The sequence below is a fragment of the Typopeltis vanoorti genome, chromosome 7 (genome assembly GCF_054136105.1).
Source record: "Typopeltis vanoorti isolate ZY-2024b chromosome 7, IOZ_Tvanoo_1.0, whole genome shotgun sequence".
In the NCBI taxonomy this organism is placed as follows: domain Eukaryota; kingdom Metazoa; phylum Arthropoda; class Arachnida; order Uropygi; family Thelyphonidae; genus Typopeltis; species Typopeltis vanoorti.
Window position 1 is genome coordinate 37603275 of NC_143555.1, and position 18820 is coordinate 37622094.

Genomic DNA, 18820 nt, shown 5'->3' on the forward strand with positions numbered 1-18820 from the left:
CTGTAGTCAAGCCCTGGATAACAAGGGTAGCCAATGGTAGGCCGTATGTATGGCAGCAGGATTCGGCCCCTTGCCACACCTCTGGGAAAAGTCAAAAATGGTTGTCTGAAAATTTCTACGACTACACCAGTCCAAATGTTTGGCCTCCAAACTCCCCAGACCTTAACCCCATGGATTATTTTGTATGGGGCGCAGTTGAAAAAGACACCAATCGCACTTCCAGTAATACAAAAGCCCAGTTAATGGATAAAATTAAAACAGTTTTTGCGGCCCTTCCCAGGGAGACTGTAGCATCAGCTTGTTCGAGGTTCCGAAGCAGAATTGAAGCTGTGATCGATGCTAATGGTGGTTATTTTGAGTAAATCTTGTTGATAGTATTGTAATTAACTCTGCCTGTAATGTTTTTTGTCAATTCATTAAATTTAATAGATACAAAGAAGATTTTCTTTTTCCTTACGAAACTGTCAAATTTATCCCGAACACCCTGTATATATATATATATATATATATATATATACATATATATACATATATATATATATATATATATATATATATATATATATATATATATATATATATATATATATATATATATATATAACTGCTCCATTAAAATAATTCATTATAGTACTGTATTCCATAAAATATAAAATAAAATGTGCTTTGACCCTGTAATCCAGTAAATGAAACTGGTATCCTCAACTTGCTTGGTGAAGTAGAAGAAAATAGGAACAGCATATATACACACTTTATTTTTAAACTTTGTTCACACATGAACGAACATCTCGTGCCCGCGCGCGCACAGACACAACCACACACCCACACACCCACCCACCCCACCCCCCACCCCACACACACACATTACGGAAACTACCATTAAAAAAATAATTCTCACATGTGAGCGATAGTCGTAGTTCCTTGATGAAAGGGAAGATCCAAACATTAATGAAACAAATTTCTGAGAACGCGTTGGTGCAACAATTCGAAAGATTGTTCTTCTAGCGCGTGTTACGCTTTGCCATTTTAAGTTTGTTTTAAACACATAGAGAACATTAATGTTTGAAATATTTTATATGTAATAAGATGAGATCCCAGTGCAGATTTCCATGCATCAAGTTACTTTTCTAATCAAAATTTAAAACGATTGAAATGAACAAACATACACGGACTAAAAGCGAACAGTTTCAGGTAAGACCGTGTTTTGGCCTTTACTCTGAAAAGCGTGGACACAGTATCTTCATCCCCTGCTTGTGTTAGTTCACTCCAAAATTACGGAAACTACAATAAAAAAAAAAAAATTCTCACATGTGAGCGATAGTCGTAGTTCTTTGATGAAAGGGAGGATGCAAACATTAATGAACAAAGTTCTGAGGAACGCGTTTGGTGCAACAACTACTTTGGTGACTGCTGGTTGGAAGATAATCAGAGCAACTGACATCAATATGTAGGCAGGAGACTCGGTTACTGAGCTGACCGAATTCTGAATCACATGACTCGGAGAGTCCTGATCTTCTTTTGGCTATCTTGAGAAGTATATTTTTATATTTATAATATTTTCAGATCAAGGGACATATTCATGCATTTAAGTATTTATTTCATAACCTTACTAGAGCAAAAAAGGGGTTATTGTTGTTAAGACAAAATGCTTGCTTCCTGTAAGTTTAATGCGCGCACAAGTTTAATCAATTATTTACGAGAAGCACATCACGTCTTTTCATAGCTTATACCACAGAAAAAGCGAAGCGAGCGAGCGAAGAGAGAGAGAGAGAGAGAGAGAGATGTGGTTGAAGTTAAAACACAGGGGACGTTTTGCGTGAGTACGGCAGTAATTGCAATATTGACAAAAGAATAAATTACCCAAATTCGCCGCACTGCGGAAACAATTATGAATGCCCAAACAAGAAAAGAAATTGGAATTAATAATAAAACTCACGAGAGAGAAAGCATTTCTACACACTAAAACGTACCTTACAGAACAATATATTATGTCCTTTAAGAAAACTCGAATTTAATAACAGCTGTCACATTAAAGCCACACAAACGCTTAAATTTCTTTGGGCATTTTCGATTTACTATTGAAGAAATGAAACCTTAATTTGCTATTCTCATTTGCAAAAAAATAAAAATTAATGACTGAATATTTGAACACATAAATAACTAGGAACTAAAAATGTAGTCAATTTCGCACCTGCATACGAGATGTTTCTGAATTTATATCAGATGAGTAGAGCGTGTGAGAAACTTATTAAATAGAAATCTTAGCCAGGAAATCCTTTATGTTTTGAACAGCACATAGTACTGCAAATAATCGCATAGACTTTAGAATCAAAATGACTCACTCATAATAATATATGTAATAAATTCTGTATTATGTAAGAAAAAAAACCACTTTGTTACATTTAAAAAATATTTTCAGAGAATATTCTATTTAAATCTAATCAGTTTTTATAATGACTCCAATAGTGCCTTTTTTTGGAGATAAATGAATAACAATTTCTTGCTGAAGCATCGATAAATGTAATTGCGAAAATATTCCCCATAGAGAACTTTTTTCACAATTTTTACTATCGGGAATACTTTGGGTTCCTGCAAATGCTACTCGAAAGTTGTGAAGTACTTGGACTACAACAGATATTATTTCTGAAACTTGAAACAAAAATATGAAATATTCATATGATTAATATTCTTGCTTCTTAAACAAACCACCTGACCCCCTATAATTAGAAATGAAACCGATCTTTGACAGTCACTGAAAGATAGTTTCCGAAACAAAATTAAACAACGACTTGATATCGGTAGGTTAATTCTTATATTAAAATTGACACACGCACACACACACACACACACACACACACACACACACACACACACACACACACACACACACACACACACACACACATTGGTATAATGTGCGAATTCTTCGAGAGCAGAATCATTTATAACATGGTTCACTGTTTATCTTTTGCCGTACAAGCAGTGCGCGTACGAGTCTTTGCAATCGTTTAACATGATATGCACATCAGCTGTAGTATATCTTGACGGGATACTACAGCTGAAGATAATATTTCTTTATAAAAGTTCATGATATAGATTCTTTTCATTGAATCATTAACCATCATTTTGCTTGGATTATAACTACGGACATATCCAATTTCAAATTTTCAAACGTTTCATATTCAAATTAATTGAAATACAGAAACTTGTTTATCTGCAGGTGTGCGAACATTTTTAAGCAGAATTTTCATCTTTTTCTAACAGGTTACAATCAAAACGAATAATCTAACATTTTATGTTATACTTTCGTGTTTACAATATTCAAATAATTTTTCATAGAATAATGTTAAGCAAAAATGTCCTCCTCTCACACATCTTCTGAATGGTAGTTTGCCAGTTCAAAACTTGGACAAGGTTTCAAAGAGGAGAGACCAGTGGTAAGCCATATGTGAGACCACTCACGTATCTCACACGGGAGGTTGAAAAACTTTAGAAAAAATGTCATACGGATAACAGCTACTAGATAATAACTTATTATCTAGTAGCTGTTATCTAGGAGAGCCTGTGTAGCTAAGATTTGAACCACCAAATCCTTTCTTCGTGTTTGACCGCATGAAGAAAGGATTTGGTGGTTCAAATCTAGTCGCCGACTAGAGGAAATTTTTCTAAGCTTTTTTCGACTGGTTCCCGAGTTAGTCGATCTCTGGCACGGGCTAGCGGGTTTTTTCTCCCGGAAACTCAAGAAAATCGACCGTCGAATCCACACTATTTTCAGACATTAAAAATATTGTGTTAGGGTTAGGGACCACTAGATGGCGGCACTAGCTTGCCGCCTTCTTCACTGCGTACCGATGAATCAGTGATAGCCTTGGGCCAGCTCTCTCTCTCTGATTGGCTACCAGTGGAGATTGAACTGCCCAAAAGTTAGATAGGGTACACGGCCCGCCTACTCCCTATACGGGAACAAATAGGCGTTAGCTGATTTTTTTTTTTTTTGATAACAGATTTATTGTTTTATTTTATATTATTCGTATGACCAAATTAATCCGAAGAAGCCGAATTTTTGTGAAGTTTTGGTTTTGGTTTAAGTTCACAGTAATTTTGGTGTCATTTTTTAGTTCACTGTTTCGGTTGAGTGCTGGTATTTTAATTGTCTCTACGATGTTTATTAATAGTGTTGTGAGTTTTTAATACCGTAAAAAAGTTAATATTCGCAGTGTTTTATTCATTTTGCGTAGCTATAAAATGGATACCTCTCCGTTCAAAAATAGGTACTCTTTTTCAGCACCCATTCATGACTCATTGCCAATGTGTATTGTGTTGGTTTTGGTACTGTTAATACGATTTTAAAGAACAGGTTTAGGGAAACGTGTACCTTTTCTCCTGCCAGGAGAGGAAAAAATTGTGGGACAAAAAGAAAATCACACTTACTCAAGATCGTTTACTAGTTAGGAAAAGCAAATATGAATCTGATTATCTGCTGTAGACTTAAATAGAGACTTGGCATCTAGCGGGATTAATTTTTCTGACATGACAGTCCTTCGAAAGATTGTTGGAAACAGGCGGGACTGTCCACAGACATAAAAGAAACAACTGTTGACGAAGGCTATTCAGAAAATGAGATCTGAGTGGCCAAAGGTTTACAAAGATTGGGCTGTTGAGAAGTGTCCAAGGAGAGGAAGTACCCTATGTTCGCAAATCAGCTGCTGAGATGACTTCGCTCACTCACCTTCAACAAGCTCCTAAACACACAGCTAAAAAGGGGTATTCCAATGTTTTACACAGGACGGTGCGGATCACTTGTGCCTGTTGATGGTATGATGAAAACGTGATCAACACATAAACATATTGGAGAAAAGAGTGGTCCCACAAATCCAAAAAGACAAAGAGCTCATCTTCCAAGAGTATATGGCTCCATGACACACTTCAAAAAAAAGTGAAATAGTTCCTCAAAAATCACAACATCTAATTGCTTCAGTGGCCAGGACTCTCCTGACATTAACCCAAAAGAAACGTTTTGGGCCATAGTAATAAAGAGACTTGGAAAATTGAATTGTGATACAAAAGATAACTTAATACAGTCCGTTATAAAAGTATGGCTTCGGAATGCAGAAATGAGAAAAATGTGTTCTACGTTGGTAGATTCCATGCCTAAGTGAATTAATGAACTTATTAGGAAGAGAAGAGCACATATAAATTATTAAATAAAGTTCTAGTTTAATTTTTATACTTATTTTCTTGCGAAATTATTCTTTTTTCCTTTGAAATGTGAGTGTTTTGATTAATTTTTGTTCGTTATAGTAGTCCACTTAAATTCTAGCTAATGGATGAATCATCAATATTCATACAAACCAGTCTCTTAGAAATAACAGACACACGCAAAGGTTAAGTTAGTTCTTATGAAATTTAAAGGTTCAGAGAACGAAAAATTCAAAATTTTCAATTTTCTCGAGATATAAAAGAAAACACAAAATGTACTATTTTAGAAATTAATCCACTGTTCCATTCATTATATTAATTAGCATTACATCTTAGATGCCACAACCATGTGTCGGTGACATATATTAAAAATAATCGAAATAATCGAATGTAGCAGCTGTAGCTAAGAGCTACAGCTGCTACATTATGAAAGTTATTCTTCCATGGTAAAATGCCATACTTTTATCAGTTAAGCATATAACGTGTAATCTATACATAAAAGTATACAGATTTTTGATTAAAAAAATCACTTTACTCTTGGTTTTATTTTAAGATATAATAAAATATATAAATACCAAATTCTTTATCAAGAACTGCATAATTTACATTCCATGATAGATTGAAACACAGCTAAACGAATTTATAGGTATTATTTCTGGGAAACTTCCCATGTTACTCTGCTTAGGAAATATTATTTTTATGGCTATTTAGCCTATTTTTGTTTAAGAGTGCCCCTTTTATAATGTAACTGGCTTTTTCTCATATTTTAGAGCAATACTGATATTTTATATAGACAGATATATGAAGAATATATAGGAGGAAAAATTCAGGCATACTTTTGCAGGATGTTGCTGGCTGTCTTCTTATTCAGCGGCATCCCGGCGTGTGGCGATACACATTCATCAGCTGTTAAAGGAAGTATGATTGAAAGGAAGTGGTGAGTTTGAAAAAGTGGGGATAGAGAGTTGTGGGAAAATTATTGGTGGGGCAAGGGGTATGTGAACTTTTTGAAGAACCGGATTTTTTATTATTATTATTAGAGATGGGCAGAGAATACTTTGGGAGGGTAGTGAAAATAGAAATGTTTTGGGGAAGGGTAACGATATGATCGGATAAGAGCTCGTGGGGAACTTCCCCCACGCGCTCCGAAGACGACGCATTATTGAAACGGCTCACAATCCGTTACTCCCGCGGAATGCCTTCCCCTTCCCCCCCAAAAAATTCTAACTTTACCATCTCCCAAAGTATTCTCTGCCCACCTCTAATAATAATAAAAAAAAACCCTGGTTTTTCAAAAAGTTCACATACCCCTTGCTTCACCAATAATTCTCCCACATCTCTCTATCCCTCACTTTCTCTACCCACCCTTCCTTTCAATCATACTTCCTTCCTTTAACAGCAGACGAATATATCGCCACACGCCGGGATGCCGCTTGATAAGAAGACAACCAGCAACATCCTACAAAAAAATGTCCGAATTTTTCCTCCTATATATTCTTCATATATCTGTCTATATAAAACATCAGTAATGCCCTAAAATTTGAGTAAAAAGCCAGTGATATTATAAAAGGGGAAATCCTGAACAAAACTAGGCTAAACAGCCATAAAAATAATAAACAAATTTAGCTATCAACTAATATGAAATTTGGTCTGTAAGTATCCAATTAAACTGAGAATGTGAAGTTGCTAATTTCTACATGTTTTAGTAAATTTTGAAGGGAAAAAAAACGAAAGAATTATTTAGGAACATCAGCCATTGGTGAAAATGTTGGCGACCTATACTGAACGTCTCTGTGAAAGATAACGGAGTGAATTTGGGAAAGATGAGTCACTATCGAGTAATTTTAGATGATGTTAGGAATAGCTCCTTGGATACAGGAAAAATATCGTAGAACCAGATTTGTATATGATTAACTGCTGTTCAAAGGTCAAGTAGCGTTTTGAGAAAAGGCAAGGCAGTTTCTTAGTTTTATAGAAGGCTATTATTGTTATTAGAATTATGGCAGAAGAAATAAAGATCTGATGTCTACGTGTTATCATTAGAGAAGGTAGCACGCGCTATACGTTTATGCCAAAAAAAAAAAAAACCGAGAAGAGGGGAAATCTCATCTTTTGATAAAGTTAGGGATCTTTTTAAAAAACTTCAATGAAGATGACGCCTCATGATGGTGATGTTAACAATCTTATCAGATTCCACAATTTGGAATCTGATAAGACTGAACAATTTGGTTATAGAATAAAGATAGAGACATAAATATTCTAGATGCTTCGCTCGCCTATTTAGTGTCAGGTTTGTTAAATAAGAAAAGAAACAGCGTGATCCTAACTTATTCAGCAATTTGGTGAACTGGATTTTTCCGTCAAATGGAGGAAGTTGCCGATATTGTTGTTGTTAGGTTGGAATTAAGACCGAACTAAACATGAGGCTAGTTCGGTCTTAATGTAAATTGTTCGTATTATTCTGGCCGATGTGCTTATTGTATGAAAAACTCTGTTACCATCATATGAAACTGGCTAATTCACCTTGTTCTGAAAAGCCTTTACAAAGGTTTTTCTCATCCCAACTGGATTCGAACAGATATCGTTCCATCCGAAGGGCACAACAATACTGACTGATCTAGAGAAAGTCGTTGATATACAGACAAGAAGAGAGAGGGGGAGGGGGGGGGAATGAACAGAATTCGGTGGATGGAACAGGCTCACGTGCTATAATATTTCAGGATAAATTAGTGACGAAAATTACTTACTCGCCATATAAAACCACTGATAAATCTGCTAGATCAGTTGCAAAAGACAGACCTCATCGTAGAACTGTCATTTGGCAGTTCCATAAAACACGAGCTCGACACTGCTTCTGTGAATAGCAATCTATGAAGCACTACTGAATAATCTAATCATAGTGTTCGGATGGATTTTTATGGAAAGATTATTGAAGAGGAAGATATTAAGTTTGTTTTGATAGTGGTTTTGAATATCTAGTGGCCTGGCAGGCGTAGAAGCAATTTGCTAACAAATGTATCTCGGCATATTTTCCTGCATAATCAGCGCAGTTAGAAAAATGAAACCAATTAGAATTGTAAACATTTAAATCTCTCAACTCGATGATGATAACTGCTCTGAATCTGTATATTGGATTAGACAACATGTTCCGAATTTTTATCTGACAAAGAGTATTTCTCATTGTAGCTTAAACTAAAGCAATACGTTTTCGTGGAATCTGTAGTTCCCCATTGTAATAAATAAGCTAGATCTATCTATGCTATCATATGTGGCTCTAAAATCTATGAAATGGTGGTGTGTATCAATTCCAAATTCATTACATTTTTCAAGTAATTGACGTATATTAAAAATCTGGTCATTTGTAGAACTTTCTTGACAGAATCCACACTGATAATCGCCAATAACATTCTCTACATAGGGATAAAGTCTCTTAAATAGAATGCCAGAGAAAAATTTTATAACATGTACATAGTAAATTAATTCCTTTATAGTTAGAACATATCATTACATTACCTTTCTTATGGATGGGGCATATGACGTTCAGATTCCGTTCATCTGGAACTGTTTCATTAATCCAAATTTTTTGATAAGTTGACACAACTGCTTAAAGTATTCTGCACCTGCACTTTTAATTAATTCTGTTTGTATCCTAACCATTCCTGGAGCTTTATTATTCTTAAGTTTTTAATAGCTGCCTCCACATCTGCATCTGTTAGTACTGGTTCAATTGTTTCCAGATTTTGGTTCTCTTCCATATCATCTAATTGACCAGATATATTTGGATTCAAAAATTCATCGAAATGCTCAGCCTATCGTTTTAGTATCATTTCATTACCACCTCAAAATTATACACTCTTTATCCCTACATAACGTTGTTCTAAGCTAGAAATCTTTCTGACTACTATTTAACTTTTGATAGAAAAATCTACTTTCATTAATAATTCCGAGATGTTCTAATTCCTTACGTTCATCCTCATGGTATTTCTTTTTTCTATTTTTATCCACTCTTTTTCTTCTTTTCTAACCAAACGATATTCCTCCACAGCTTTACGAGTGTTTCCTTTGCTGCATTCGTTTGTATGTCTCATTTTGAATACAGTCATGCGTTCACATTCTGCATCAAACCAATGGTTATACTTAACTCTACTGACTTTTCCTAATACTACGTTTGTTTTTGTCACTATGACATCCCTAAGAACATCCCAAGCCTCATTAACACTCTCACCAATGGTTATACCAGATAGGATTTCACTGATTCTCTCACCATATTTGGCTTCAACTCCTAATTCCTTCAATCTTTCCTTATTAAACTTCATGGAATCAAATATATCTACCTTGCATTATATATTCTGCTTATAATCTTTGATATAATCAAAGTAGTGCTTGTTAGGTAGCTAAGGTAACACTTTGATTAGAATCAAATTGTTACCTTAGTTACCTAACAAGCACTAACGTTTTTTGTATTCTTAAACCTTTTTTTTTTTTTTTTGCATTTACCCTTTTTTATACTGTGCAAGCCTTGAGAAAGCTAGTCAGCTACTAGCGAAACCGGTAGGCAATATTGTACGAACATACGTACAAATTAAATATCTGCGGTCAGTTTATAAATAAATCTTATATTAGTGACTTTCATTAGCGATTATTCCACACTTGTACAGTATTAAACACAGCACAATATATTCTGAGAGTGCAGTCTCGTGCTTAATAATTTATGATCGGTTAAATATATTAAACTTCCAGCTGGCACCATAAAATTAAATATTAGAAAGCATCATATTTAAACCTATTCTGAATTTTTTCTTTATTAATTATTTCAGATCTCTGTTGTTTAGTTTCATAAATAAATGTTTTATCCTAGTAATAAAGAGTTCCGAATCAATCGTCTTCAGGAACATCAGAAAAGGTGAGTAAAATTTTAGATGCATCTCACATGAATATCTCATGCTTCATCAAATAATAAGAATTTCATGTGGAATATCTTAGATAATTAATACACGAGAAAGACTTATTCAAAATTTCCAAAAAAAGAAAAAGTGTACATTTACCTCGCGCTTATCTCATACGAGACATGATAGATCCGAAGATATCTTGAAAAAAAAAAAAATAAATAAATAAATAAAAATAAAAAAATAAAATAAAATAAAATAAAAAAAAATATATATATATATGCGTATAAACGTCTTGCTCTATCTTTAATTAAAACGCTATTTTAAATTTAAAAAAATTCGTTATTATGAGATGTCGTGTTTCTCCTCCCAAGTAGGTGTATAATGCTGATTGTATAGCATTTTTCTTAAAGAGCTGGTACAGTAGTTTTGAGTAAATAGCTATCTGGCTGTTATAAGACTTTCATTTTCCCCTGACGACGCATTTTTCAACTTCTGAGAAAACATAATAAAAGCCTGTCAAGATAAGAACAAAGAAATGTGACATAATGTTACTATAGTTGGTTTTCTTTTCCTTTTTTTTCTTTTGTTTTCGAGATAAGATCAAAGAGAGCACAAAGCTTGACATACTTTAATCAAGATCTCTTTTGTACCTTAGGAAGGCGTTACCTTTGAGAGAGCTCTTTCTGGGCTACTGAAGAGAAGGAAGATATGATAAACGATTGTTTTTTTAACGAAATTACGAGAATTGTAGCTTCCTCATCATAACTTGATTTTTTCTGCGTGTCAGCTTAGTATTCACACTGTTGTTATATGTTGTCGTTAAAATATTCCATAACAGACAAACAGATAAAACAAACAGACAAACGAGACAGTGTGTTTTGACGAACGGTCGGAAAATGAGTTTTTCAGAGAGCTAAGATTGGCTTTTGCGTTAAACTTGGTAAACGTTTTACCGAAACGCATGAAATTCTTCAAAAAGCGTACGGTGGTGAATGCTTATCCTATACTGTTTACAAGTGGTTTAAGCGATTTCAAAGAGGTCGTGAGACGCTTGAGGACGACGAAAAGCCGGGTCGTCCAAAAACTTGACTAAGTGAAGATAACATCCAAAAACTGCGTGATTTCATCAAAGAAAACCCAAAATCGTCCCAGGGATTGATTGAAGATGAATTGGGGATTCTAAAATCAACTGTGCACAACATTTTGACAGAGAGTTTGAACCCCTTCGTAAATTGAATGAGCGATTTGTTCCCCACAAGTTGACCAACGACCAAAAATTGTATCGAATCGAACACTGCAAGGACTTCATTAAATCCTCTCGTAACGACTCAAACTTCCTTGAAACGATCGTTACTGATGACGAAACGTAGTGTTTTGAGTATGAGCCCGAAACAAAGCGCCAGAGTGTTGAGTGGAGACCACCAGAAGAGAGACATCCGAAAAAAAGTGGCTTGGAGAAGTCAAAAGTAAAGACAATGATGATTTGTTTCTACGATTCCAAGGGCATTATCCACAAAGAATTCGTTCCGCCTGGGCAAACGGTCAATGGTGAGTTTTATCTCGAAATTTTGAAGCGATTGATATCGAGAATTCGTCGCGTACGTCATGAATATCGTGACGACCGACCGTTCGTCAAAACACACTGTCATTCTTGGCACTATAACTCGGTTCTAATGAAACAAATATCATAAACAGTTGATATAACGCTAATGAAGGTTGCCACTTTCGACAAGAAAAAGATACAACAGGTGGCGCCAATAGTTTCTTCTATTTTCAAAAATTTCGATTTCTTTTTGGACAGAGGGAGTATATTAATAGTAATAATAATAATAATTTATATATACAGTATATATATTGTATAATATTTATGATACATTACATGAATACAATTGTTTATAATATGTATGAGCTGTACATAGCATTTTTTAAATAATAATAATTGTATATATAACAATGTATATTATTATAATATTAACATTGATGATTATTACAGACTTTTTTTCATGTTTATACATTATGTATAAAATAACAATTTTTCTATTTTCATCGTACAGAGTATTTACATATTTACCATTAATGCATATTACACTGAATTGGATACAAATTCATATACTTTTTTATATATATATATGTACCTTCATTATTATTATAATACGTGTATTGACTGTTTTGTTACATAATTTGCAGTCTTGATTATGGGAATTACGTGTAGATGAATGAGGCCTTCACTATTTATGTTGTTGTTACTGTTTATGTTTGGGAAGTAGGCATTGGATTTGATGTGTATATTAGTGTTAATGATATATAACTTTGTTGGCATATTTTCCAGAGTTCGGGTTTTAATATTCTGTAGTTGTCTATGTGTTTTAAATTACTTGGTAGGTTATCGAGCAGCGTGGGTATCTGATGTGATCTCACCAAAGAACCATATGAATTATTGAAGGGTGTAGGGATGTAGAGAGTTTTTGTGGGTCGTATTATACGATATGTGTTTCTGTTGTTTCGATAGGTGATGTTGAAGTAATTCCTTAGTAATATTATGTAGTATTTCAGATTTTTAATGCTCAGGATTCTGTGTATCACCATGTGCTGGTCGGATATTGGCTGCTGTGTATAATGTGTCCAAATCACTGTTGACACAATTTTCCTATGTAATATTTCTAATTTTGTTAGGTGGCTGTTTGATGTATTTGCATAGACTGTTATACCGTATCTGAGTACTGATTCGCAGATACTCTGGTATAGGAGTATTTTTATGTTAGATGGTATAATGTCTTTTACTTGGATGAGTTTCGCTGCGATGATCGGAGTTTCGCATGTAGGTATTCTATAAGTTTTGTCCATTTAAGCTGGCAATCTATGTAAAGAACAAGGTATTTTGCATGTGTTACAGGTTTGATTTCGGGACATTGGCAGGTTTTTTTTTTTTTTTGTTAATGCAGCGGTATGTGTGACAGTGTATATATAGTGGTGCGTGACGCATGATGCTGGGGTTGTGTATTATTAACATCTGTGTTTTGGTGCCGTTAATTAAAATTGCATTTTGGTAGAAGTATGTTGTGATTACATTTAGGTCTTGTTGTTCTTTGACGAGAGCAATGTTGATATCTGTGTGGATTGCTAGTAGTGCAGTGTCATCTACGTATTGAAATATTTGACTTCTTATGGCCAGGTTATGAACATTGTTAATGTACAGGGTGGCCATAAAATAACTTTGCCTCTTTGGAGGCATCTGTAGCTAAAACCAACAAAGGGAATGGGACCAAATTTTATATTGAGACTTTTAAAGGCATGGGGAGATGATTTCCGCGAAAAAAAGACTTAGTACCAAAGGTTGCCAATAGGGAAAATTTTGGCGCTGGCGGAACCGAAAACAAGCGGATAATCACATTAAAGGCAGATAAAATGTGGTCTCATTCCGTTTATTAGTTTTAGCTGCAGATATCTCCAAAGAGGGAAAGTTGATAAGTTGATTTATTGCCACCCTCTATATGTTGAACAGAGTGGGTGATAATAAGGTGCATTAAGGGACACCGTGTTTTATTTGTATACCCGACTGTGACATGTACCTATTTTTATTACTTGTGTTCTGTTTGAGAGGTAGTTCTTGAACCATGTATGTAGTGTTCCTCTTATATCTATTGAGTACATAGTTTGGTGAGTAGTATGTCATCTTCAAGTGCATCAAATGCTTTGGCTAAGTCAAGCAGTATAAGGACGGGGTACTTGTTTTTGTCGAGAGCTTTGTTTATTGCGTCGACGATGTCTTTTAACAAAGCGATGGTGCTTTTTTAAGCCGTATTCGTTTTGTGAGATGATGTTGTACTTCTGTAGATAGTCCTGTAGTCTGGAGTGTGTTATTTTTTTTTCTAGACTTTTTGAAATGACTGGTAGGGTAGCTATTGGTCTGTAGTTCTGAGTATCGTTTCTTTTACCATGTTTGTAAAATGGCGTCATTATTGCAGTTTTTAGTTGTGGAATAATGCCAGTGCCGAATATTGTGATCATGAGTTTCAAGAGTATCGGATTTATTTGTTCAAAGTGTGTTAAAAGGTCTGTGAGTCTTATTTTGTCTATTCCTGGAGTGGTCTTTGGTTTTAGCTGTAAGTGTGTTTCTTTCAATTTCTGTTTTGTTACGGGTGGAAAATACATAGTTTGCTGTTGACTTTGTGTCAGTAGTTTTTTGTTGATCGTGGTAGATTGTCTTTTTTGAGTTATGTGATATTGTTTGTGAATTCATGGTTGAAAGAGTCTGCTAGTTCCTCTTGGTTTGTATCCTGATCAAAACGTTTTGCAATTAAATCTTGTACTGAAGTTTTTTTTTCGAGGTACTAATTCGTTGAGTGTAGCCCTGTTTGCTTCATGTTGTCGTTATAGTGAATGAATGTTTGGAAGTAGTAGCGTCTTTTTGCCCCGATTTTTGTTATTAGTTGATTTCTTGTGTTTTTATAATGTTTCCTAATATTTCTTCAACAGTCATATTATTGTATTGTATGTGCTTTTCGCACTCCTCGGTTTTTTTTTAATTTGTTCCATGTTTGTATTTAGCAAATCTTTAACATAAGTTTGAAAGAGTCTAAGTGGTCTGTAATTTTAGAATCAGGAAGGTTCTTACTTTGATGTGCATCATTGCGTTTCTTTGGTGTATCTGCTTTGTTCTTCATTTTTTCACGTCATTGTAGACAGCGCCATTAGGTCCGTTTTGCGGTTCCTTTTGCTTTCCACGTGCTTTCTGAGATCCCAGAACATTGGAAGTGTTATCTTCGGCCACATCCAGAACAATGCGGCCCTTCCCCTTCGTCGCTTAATGACTTATTGCACGTGTCACAGCTCATTGTGCTTGACTTTCACTGTCTCAGTGACCTTTGGACTTTCTTCTTTTTAGCCACTGTAGTGCGACTTTTAAAATGGCAACGTCATTTGATCTTTATTGGTTGGTGACAGCAGTTCACTCTATGACTTTCAGCACACAAAATTTGGTTATTGCTTAGCCGATTTTGATGATTTAAACGTCCCTGTCTTCAACCTGACTAGTGGAATTAAATAGCAGCACTTTCAAATTAAAAACATAAGTTAAAACCACTTCAAAACTACATAAACGGAAGCAGCGATAACATCGTGCGTGCATCCGTGCATCCAATAAATAACAATAATAATATCTACTCAGTGTTATGTTTCAGAATGCAAACGTGTACTGAAATAAGGACGAAATCTTTAACGGTAAAAGTAATACTTTGTGAGATTCGATTCTTAAATTTATTATTAAAATCAGTTGCAACTGCCTGTTAAGTATGATCCACTGAATCATACTTTAATCGGATTGAACAGGTCTCTCTCACACTGGACGATAAAATTCTTCAATCACTAAAGCTATTCAGATATTCATGCCGATGTGTGATTCTAACTCACGGGTTATTAGCTATAGAGCAGGAACGATGTCACTCAACTAACTATGCCAGTAGATCTTTTAATTGGAGGAAACTATCATATGGAATGCACACAACTTAGCCATTGTGAAGTTAATTTTATCTAGGATTTTTCATCTCAAAAGCAAACCAGCCTTGAAAAAGAGCGCAGTTTTACCCTATTACTGTCTTCATAGACTTAGCTGTATGGGCCATAACTGGCCAAACCACAACTTCGTTTATAGAAAATACAAATCTCTTATGATACCTCAGTGATCTGGTGATATTTTATTTTATTTTGTTACTTCAATACCATCAGGTTATTTCAGCTGAAATCTTTTATGTGAAACGAAGAATTTTCAGTTGGAAATGTCGTATATTTGATTACTTGAAAGTGAATTTACATTATAGTAAATATTTTCTCACTTGACTATGATCTTCTCGCTCAGGTAGTAGTTACCCTTAAAATATCTAAATATATACACTGATCAGAGACTGTTCTGGAGTAATTCCAAGCTGACTTCATTTTCGTTATACTAATTTTAATAATAATAAGAGTAATGAAGTTATCCCTACTTTCTTGGGAATATACGTTTTGCTCTAAATTCATTGCCTGTGATTGTTTTATAACAGCGGTATCAAACACGAATCATAACAAACTACACTCCGTTTCCGACAGTTTGCTGCAGGACTTTTCTTTATTTTCATCGTAAAGTTGACATTTGCTATTGAATTTTAGATGCGCCGATTTTATTTTGCCTTGGAGTGAAATCGCCTTTTAATACAACGAAAAAAAGAATACATACTTGGAAAAATAGACCAAGTTTGTATTTCTGGAGTAGTGTTTGTCATTCCTGGACAACGACAAAAAATCACAAACTTTAGTTTTTTTTCTATGCTGGATTGAATAGTATAGTTAAGCGAATGTTAGCTGATGAGTCAGTTCAAAGTTTTGTGTTGTAAAATATAAACACGCTTTCATTATCTAAAAATAATTTTATTACAATTTCTGAAAACTGAAACACACTTTAAATGCTTAATTATCTCAGTCTGCGACAGTCTAAGGATAGTTTACAGAAATATATATTAAAGATGCCAAGAAATTATATACTTAGTTTTAATCCTTTACTCAAGGAAGCAAAACAATGTTTTTCGCATGAAATATATTCACGTCTGAGCTACTTGTATATACAGGTTAATAACTTCACATCACTTGCATTAGTATGTATCCCATAATGCAAAGCACACATCCTTTCGATTTGGGTAGTAGCCCTTCCCATTATGCATAGCATTTTACACCTCCGAAAAGGTGTGTGCTTTGCATTATGGGATACCTACTAAGGTAAGTAAAGGTGAGGTCATTAGCCTGTATATACAAGTAACTCAGACCCTGAACATATTCCAAGAGAAAAACATTGTTTTGAATCCTTGGGAAAAGGATTAAATAGAACGAAGAAAAAAAAATTTCAACATCTACAGAAATATGTTTTTTACGTATGGACTATGGCAATTAAAGTGAAGGAAACACTTTATACAAGTGTTTTTTAAGAAATGGTACCTCTTGAGATATGGTTAAGTTGTCAAACTAATCAAATCGACGATATTCGTTTCAAAAGTTCTCCACATTGTACTCTTGTTGTTAAAACAAACATTTATTTCACGAAATACATTTACAAGCCTTCAGTATAATTTTTATTCTGCGTTATGACTATTGGCCAAAGTCTAGCATTCCTCTCAGCAAACGTTTTTGTTGTTGATGTTGATGACGATGAGCTTGATCAGTGGGATCACTTTAGTAGAATTCTCGCCAGTAAGAATAGTTGAAGCGTTTCCTCATATAATGGATCTTTTATTTATGCAATTGATCGACATGTTGAGCGCTTAGGTTAGGATATTTCGGAGGGTGGAGGGTAGGGGGAAGCGGAAATACTAATTTTCCATAAGATTAAATATTTGATGTGACACGTGTAGCATTGTCACACAATAAACGCTGGTCATTGTGTAATATGCGACCTAAGTTAGATTCATCCCTCACTTTTGGAGTCTTATTTCACGAACCAGAACTCAGAAACGGAAGAAATGAAGTGCAGTTGGAAAGCAGTTGACTTCCAGGTAGACGCTATTACTTTATCCAACTAGCTATCCATTCGTGTTGTGTAGAACTTTTCAAATGACCCTTGTACCTTGAGTGATGAACTCAATGAAATATCAATATCAAGTTTATCGCTACTCGGAACATCGAATTTATTTGTGAAACATATAAATGCTGAGAAAATGTTTATTCCATGTGAAAACATACATATAAATTTTTCACACTAAGTGCGTATTTTTAAACCCCCTCCCCTTCTGTTTTATGGTGTTGGCCTTAAAGAAGGTCAACACCATAAAACAGAAGAAACAATTTAACTGTATATATATTAGAATCATTCACATTTGTTTACATTTTCCCGGCCAAATTAAGATCCTTTCAAAACTCATTAGTACATTATGGATCAAGAATTTCGAAAAGCTGTTATTAGTACTGTTTTTATTATTATTATTATTATTTTATATTTTTTTAGTGATTTATTTATTTATTTTTGCGAATTCCGCCGGGCCACGAAATGCTGTTAGCCTACATTACACAAATGTTAGTGCTGAGGTGGAGTACCGTTTGATAAGCTGGGAATCCTGTCGTAAAGACTACACATTGAAAATTTCCAAGCCACTTTAGGCCTCCCATAAGAAGGATAGTGAAACAGAATTTCGCTATGCCCAAGATGAAGTTCAAATTCAGCAAAAGAGCAATTGGGGAAAAGATTGGCCTTAAGTTAATTGGACTGTTGGGGCCACGAAGCAAGAATTTAAAGTGTTTGATCAATTTTGGAAGATTTCGTTGAACAAAAAGCAAGAATTTCTTTGTAATGAGGTTTCTTTTATATAAGCATAATCATGAAATATACTGTTTTCTGTTTAATATTGTTTCATGGCATGCATTCATATGTTCCGCGTAGCGACAAACTTGATATTGAAAGTGTTCATTGAATGCATTTGGCTGGACTATTGAATGGCTGGACTAAATGGTGTTATTCAGAACTTGTTAAACAACAAGTCAATAAGTTTCTTCCGGTCAATGATTCAAAATTATGGGCAGTAAAGCCTCTTTTCGTGACCACAGAATAGCTAGCCAAAAAATAAAAATAAATAAATAAATAAAAACTTCCCGATGCTGAAGAATAAGCGCACTAAACGAATATAATAAATTCTTCTGAAATTTTGGCAGCCTGAAATTCTACATCGCACTACTAACTGTTGACTACTTCTTTTTAAAATTTTAAATGCTTTTCT